The sequence below is a fragment of the Grammomys surdaster genome, unplaced genomic scaffold (genome assembly GCF_004785775.1).
Source record: "Grammomys surdaster isolate TR1022 unplaced genomic scaffold, NIH_TR_1.0 238, whole genome shotgun sequence".
NCBI classification, from domain to species: Eukaryota; Metazoa; Chordata; class Mammalia; order Rodentia; family Muridae; genus Grammomys; species Grammomys surdaster.
The window spans coordinates 3,280,423-3,287,221 of NW_021604683.1; positions in this window are offsets into that span (position 1 = coordinate 3,280,423).

Here is a 6,799-nt window from a genome sequence, read left to right on the forward strand (position 1 = left end):
ATATATATATATATAGAGAGAGAGAGAGAGAGAGAGAGAGAGATTTACTTATTTTTATGTATATGAGTGTGTTTGTGAACCACATACCCATAGAGGCCAGAGGAGGGTTTCAAATCATCTGGGACTAGAGTTACAGATGATTGTCAGCAGTCATGTGGATACTGAGAATTGAATCCTTCTCTGGAAGACAACCAGTGGCCTTAACCATTACCATTGAGATGACTCTCCAGCCCAAGGGATTTGGTGGGGTTTTTTTCTTTTTTCTTTTTCTCTTTTCTTTTTTCTTTTCTTTTTTTCTTTCTTTTTTGTTTTTGAGAGAGGGTCTTTTTATACAGTCTTGGCTGTTCTAGAACTCACTATGTAGACCAGACTGGCCTTGAACCCAAAGACCTGCCTGCCTCTGCCTCCTGGGTGCTGGGAATAGTGATAATAAAACAATAACAATAATAATGCACCACCACACTCAGCCTTTTAGTGGGGTTGTTTCTTAAGTAGCCACTGCCACTATAGATGGGGGGGGGGGCACAGGAAAGGAAGGGCCAGGACCAGCATCCTGGTTTCAGACCAGGTGCTGGGATTCAGATCCAAGATCACAGGCTACAAAATGTAAGGAAAGTGCAGGACTAGGTAAGGCACTGAGAAGATGGTGTCTGAGCTGGGATAGTGACAAACTGTGGAAGGACAGAGACTGCTCTACGGGGTGAGCATTTCCGGGGGAGCTTGGTGGTCAGAGAGCTCAGCATGTATCCTCAACAGCATTTCTTGAGCCTCCAGTCCAGTCCAGTGGCCACCATCAAGAGCCCCTGTTGTTCTGTGGCTTAGCCTGCTCACAGTTGTGACTTGGAAGGATTTTAACCAACACTCACAGATTACCTTATCTCAGAACTGTGCTCCATTTTAGCAGAGTAGACAGCCAGGCCTCATAACCACCTCAGGAAAAAGCCTTCAGCTGAGAGAGGCTGTGTCAAGGTCATGCTAGTAGAGACACTACCAAGCATGCAAGATATTTGACATGAATTTATAACCTGTCCAATTAAACTGTTTAATGCATTTAACATTCATTACTGTCCTCCAAACCCATGAGTGGTTCCCATACTCCCTCCTTCTTTGGGCCGGATGCAGGAATATTTCCCTGGGTTGATCGAGATCGGCAAGACTGAATCCAGCCCTGCGTAGGGCCATGGGGAACCTTGTTTCTCACTGCAGAGCTAGTATCAGTGTGTATACAGACCAGCGTACACCCCAGCTCTGGCTGTACACAGCAGGGGCATCCTGGGATTTTTCAGTCTTCTGGTCACCTGATCTAAGAGCCATGTGCCTATTTCATAAAGAGATTTCAGACATTTCCCATGGGCGCTCCCAGCTTGTAGCAGCTTCGGTCTCTGGATCTGACCTAAGTCAGCGTTTTTGTAACCAGCAAGCCAACCTTCCAAGTCTTTGACACTAGAGCCTATGCTGCCATTATCACTCAGCTGACCTAGCACAGGCCTGACTCCCTCTTCCCTGAACAAATCTCAGTTCTTCCAGCCAAAACCAATGTGGGAACTTAGGGACAAACCCCCAAAACTCTGGTGTCCCTGGCTGTCTGAGTCAGGTGGCATGTATTACTTTTGAACTCTGTGAGGACAGAGCTTGGTGACAGCTCTGGGGAAGGGACCATCCCTATGGGATTCTGGGAGGGGTGGGATCTTTTCTGCAAACCATCAGCTTCCTTCTATCTGGCCTTCTATGGGGCTTCCAGTATTTCCCCCTTATCACATTTAATTGGCTAAAGGGACTATCACCAGGATTCATTTCTTTGGTTTTTTTTTTTTTTTTTTCCTGAGACAGGGTTTCTCTGTATAGCCTCTGGCTGTCCTGGAACTCACTCTGTAGACCAGGCTGGCCTCGAACTCAGAAATCCACCTGTCTCTGCCTCCCAAGTGCTGGGATTAAAGGCGTGCGCCACCACCGCCCAGCCAGGATTCATTTCTATGTGACAAACACAAGGTGCTTTGGCTACTGGATTTGGATTAGAGTTGACCATCCATCTCATCCACCCCCTCAGAGTCCACACTCTCCAGCCTGATATCCTGGTTGGTTTGGACTCTAATTGTTATCTTGTGGTTTCTTCATCCGTTTGTCTTTAGTGGACAGCAACTGACTCTCCAGTCAGTCCCATGACAAGGTAGCCAAGAACAGACAAAACTTTGGTGGTCTATGGGCTTCTGTCCCTCTGACCAGCAGCCGTCAAGGATGTAGCACCCCCCCACCCCCATTCATGTCCACTGAGCTTTGCTCATAATGGAGGCCCTCATCCCTCAAATCCAATGTTCCGTCCATACTGAGTAGATTGCTGTGAGCAAGCTCCTCGGGCCAGTCTCTCTAGCCCATTTGTTCTTGGGAGACAGATGGACACTTGCGTCAATCTTCCAGCAAAGGGGACCCTCTGCCTCCTTAATTAGCTGCTCTGCTCATCCCCCTGACCTTACTCTGGGCCTGTCAGGAGGAATCTTTGGAATCGGTCTTAATTGGTAGCTTCTCACACAGTCTTACATAGATGGAGGGGCTGAAGCTGCCTCCTGGTAAATGGAGAGCTGGCCTGCTCCTGTTGGTGAGGACAGGACTACTGGGGACAGCCTTTGCCCAGCCCTGGGGGATTAGATATTCTCTAGAGCCGACCATTGGGTTATTCCTCTGTAGCAGGGACAATACTCTGAGTATGTCCATAGTTGTTGTATCTGTGGTCCTGTCCACAGCAGTGGCTCCAGGAAGGAGGCAACGGCCATACTTCATGTCCATATCACATGGGTGGTCCACTAATTCTTGCCCCAGGAAGCTCTGGATTCCTCTCGTAGCCTTGTCTTGCTACTCACAAATCCTTGTGTCTTCATCTCGCAAAGGCAGGGTCGGCGACTGTTTGCTTGTGGGCGGGATTCAAAGGGGGTTTGAAGAATACATGTTTTCCTAAGTTTTAGCTGACATTTAATTTTAATGACTTTCTAAACAAAGTAGCTATGGGTTGAGGTGCCTTTTCATGGTTTGCTGATGTCTGACAGGTGTTTTGCCCATGTGGGAAGCAGCTGTGGAAAGCGTTTTCCTAATAGCTCATAAATAACAAGCACTTAGCATCTCTCTTTGTAGGTGGCGCTGCCAATGGCCAATTTGTTCCTCAGAAGTGCCCACGTTGGCCTGTCAATCAGTTTTTGCCGTAGGCACTTTTTGGTGATTAGAAGCCCCTTGGAGAGTGAGGACTCCAAATTAGTTTTAAATAAAAAATAAGAATATTCATGTTGCTGAACATCTAAAGGCAAGGCAACAGCAGAATTGGACCAGTGGCTCTGGTCCCAGTGCTATGGGGGAGAGGCTGTGGGCCCAGACCCACTGGGGTCCCAAGGGACCAGATGTAGGCAGGTGACATAAAGAGCCACCAAAGTGGGGGTGACAGGCTCAGGACTCTCAAATGGAAGGAACATCATGGGCAGTGCATCGCTGTTTTGAAACAGCAGCCACAGGAGAGGGCACCACTGTGTCTCAGGACAGGACATAATTGGCAGGCTCTAGGCAGGAGTGTTTCATGTCACTGAGCCTTTGCTGGGACATGAAAGCTCATTTGAGGAGCAGGGAGGGAGCATCCCCGTCTCCTTGAAAGAAGAACAAATGTTCCTTTTGAAGAAGTTGCACTGAGCCGGACCAGCTCCTTCAGCAGGATGGATGCTGTCTGTTCAGAATCCAATTCCTGACGGGGAGGGTAAGGCTCAGAGGAGGCGGGCCCCTGGCCGAGTCTGCAGCTTCTAAGATGCAAACAAGGACTGAGGTCCAAGTTTGAGTCCAGATCCCCAGCAGGACTACAGTAAGCCACCTCCATTGGCAGCAAGAGGAACAGTAACTGCAGATCCAGAGTGGGCCCAGAGAGAGAAGACTGGGATCAACATGACCCAGTCCTGAGAAGCCAGCTCAGCAGTTGTTGAGTCCAAGGATTCTAAGGGCTGCAGCTTTAGGGTCCAGGTGCCAGCCCAGGTGGCTTGACCCCGCCTGCTTTTTGTCCCTTTGGCAGATGAGAGCCATGACCAACCAGCATGTTTCCCAACTGTTTCTGGTGCTGTCCGAGGTGCTGAGCCTGTGCCATACCCAGCCCTGGGTCCGAGGAATTCCTACGCAGTGTGGAACGGTGACTGCCTAAGTTTAAAACCAGAGCAGAGGGTTGGTGAGATGTCTCAGCGGTTAAGAGCACTGACTGCTCTTCCAGAGTTCAAATCCCAGCAACCACACGGTAGCTCACAAACATCCGTAACGAGATCCGATGTCCTCTTATGGGGTATCCGAAGACAGCTACAGTGTACTTACATATAGTAAATAAATAAAAACCTCTGGGCAAGCGTGGCCCAGGCCCATTCTCAGTGAATAGCTGATGAGGTGCTCAGGCCTTGTGACACACTGTGAAGCCCAGTGGTAGCCTCTAAAGGTGACCAAGGAGAGCATATGAGAGCTGGTGCCCTCCTACCTGTCAGCTCGGAGCACCATGGAATCAGCCCCTTGGCCTCCTCGTGACCCTGAGCTGGCTTCTCAGGACTGGCTCATGTTGATCCCAGTATTCTCTCTCTGGGCCCACTCTGGAGCTGCAGAGTTATTGCCCTCGGAGGTGGCTTACTGTAGTCTTGCTGGGGGTCTGGACTTAAATTTGGATCTTCGTCCTTGTTCGCATCTTAGAAGTTGCAGCTTGGCCAAGGGCACACCTCCTCTGAGCCTTAGCTAGCCCATCAGGAATTGGGTTCTGACAGGCAAATGCTCTTCAGGAAGTGCATAGATTGAGGCAGGCAGGTGTCCTGTTGGGACATGAGTAGGATCCCAGTGAGTAGATGAAAATAAATGTCCCCGTGTGAGTTTGCAGCAGGCATCTGTTTGGCAGGGCAGCCTCCTGGGACATGTTTACAGGCTGGGTTTCCAGTGACGCCACCTGCCTCAGTTTCCCCTTTCCCTATATAGCAGTGCCCTACCAGGCAAAACACAGACTTCAATCCATGTCCTTGCTGTCCCTCCTCTGACCTCCACTCTGGCCAGGGCTCCATCACCACCCTCCTCCAGCTTCCTGTGTCCACGGAAATGTCCTTTTCTTCCCTCATATGTGGCACTGTGCTGCCTCAGGTTCTCTTACACCTTGTTCTCTTGCCTAGGGAACCTCTTGATTCTACTAGGGTTTGACCAGGGTATACCTCCTGTGGGGCATGGGTCAGGGCAGTGACCTTTGCCCTCTGGTAAGCTACAGCTGTCATAGTCAATATCCTATCATTTCTGCTTTGAAATTATTTTAAAATATTAGATTTTAAAAAAAATCTGAGATTATAATACAATCACAATACCCTTCTTTCTCTTCCCTTCTCTTAAATCTGTAAAGAATTTAATTTTATATGTCTGCATATTTGTCTGCATGTGCATACGTGTACCATGAAGAGGATGTCGGATCACCTTCAACTGAAGTCATGGATGGTTGTGAGCTGTGGACGCTGGGAACTGAACCTAGGTCCTCTGCAAGAATGAGCCATTCTTGCAGCCCTGAGCCTCTGAGCCATCTCTGCAGCCCTGATGTTTGGATTTTTGAAACAGTGTCTGTCTACACAGCTCTGTCATGTAACTGTCTACATGTAACTCTCTTATGGTGAGATGGCTGGAGAGATAGCTCATTGGTTAAGAGCACTGGCTGTTCTGAACCAAAGGACCCGAGTTCAATAAAGACATGTGCCACCATGCCAAGCTAGTTCTGTTTTTGTTTTTTATTTGTATGTGCGATGTATGTATGTGTGTGTGTGGGGTGTGTGGTCTATGTGTATGTGGTGTGTGTGTGTGAGATGTGTGTGGTATGTGTGGCATATGTAGCATGCATTTGTGTGGTATGTGTGTGTGTGGTATGTGGAGTGTGTGTGTGGTATGTGTGTGTTGGTGTGGTGTATGGTCTGTGTGTGGTATGTGTGTATGTAGTGTGTGTGTGGTATGTGTTGTGTGTGGTCTGTGATCTGTGTGTGATCTATGGTGTATGTATGTGGTGTGTGGTCTGTGTGTGGTCGTATGTATGTGGTGTGTGTGTGGTATGTGTGGTGTATGTGGTGTGTGGTGTGTGGTCTGTGTGTGGTCTGTGTGTGTGGTGTGTGTGGTGTGTGTGTGAGTGTGTGTGTGTGGTGTGTGTGTATGTGTGAGTGTGTGTGGTATGTGTGGCATGTATGGTGTGTGGTCTATGTGGTCTGTGTATATGTGGTGTGTGTGGCATGTATGGTGTGTGTGTGGTATATGTGGTCTGTGTGGTGTGTGTGTATGTGGAGTGTGTGTGTGTGTAGTATGTGTGGTATGTGTGGTGTGTAGTCTGTGTGTATGTGGTGTGTATGTGGCATGTGTGGTGTGTGTATGTGTGTGTGGGTGTGTGTGGTGTGGTATGTGTGGTGTATAGTCTGTCTGTATGTGGTCTGTGTGTATGTGGTGTGTGTGATGTGTGATCTGTGTGTATGTGGTGTGTGTGTGTGGCATGTGTGGTGTGTGTTTTATGTGATAAAGTGTATGGTTAAGCCTCATTTCAGCTGCACTGAATGAATTATAATCATGCAACTGGCAACCCTGGTACTAGATTTTTTTCTCCTTGCCCCAGATATCCACTACTTAATTCCAATCACTCCCATCCCCCTTTTACCATCCTGGCAGTCCCTCGTGGCTTCTGGTGGCCATCCTTGGTTCCTGTGGGTTCACTCATTCTCTATACTTCATAGAAACAGAACAACTAAGAACACAGGCCTTTGTGCCTGGCTTCTCCTCCCATAGGCCTTTGTGCCTGGCT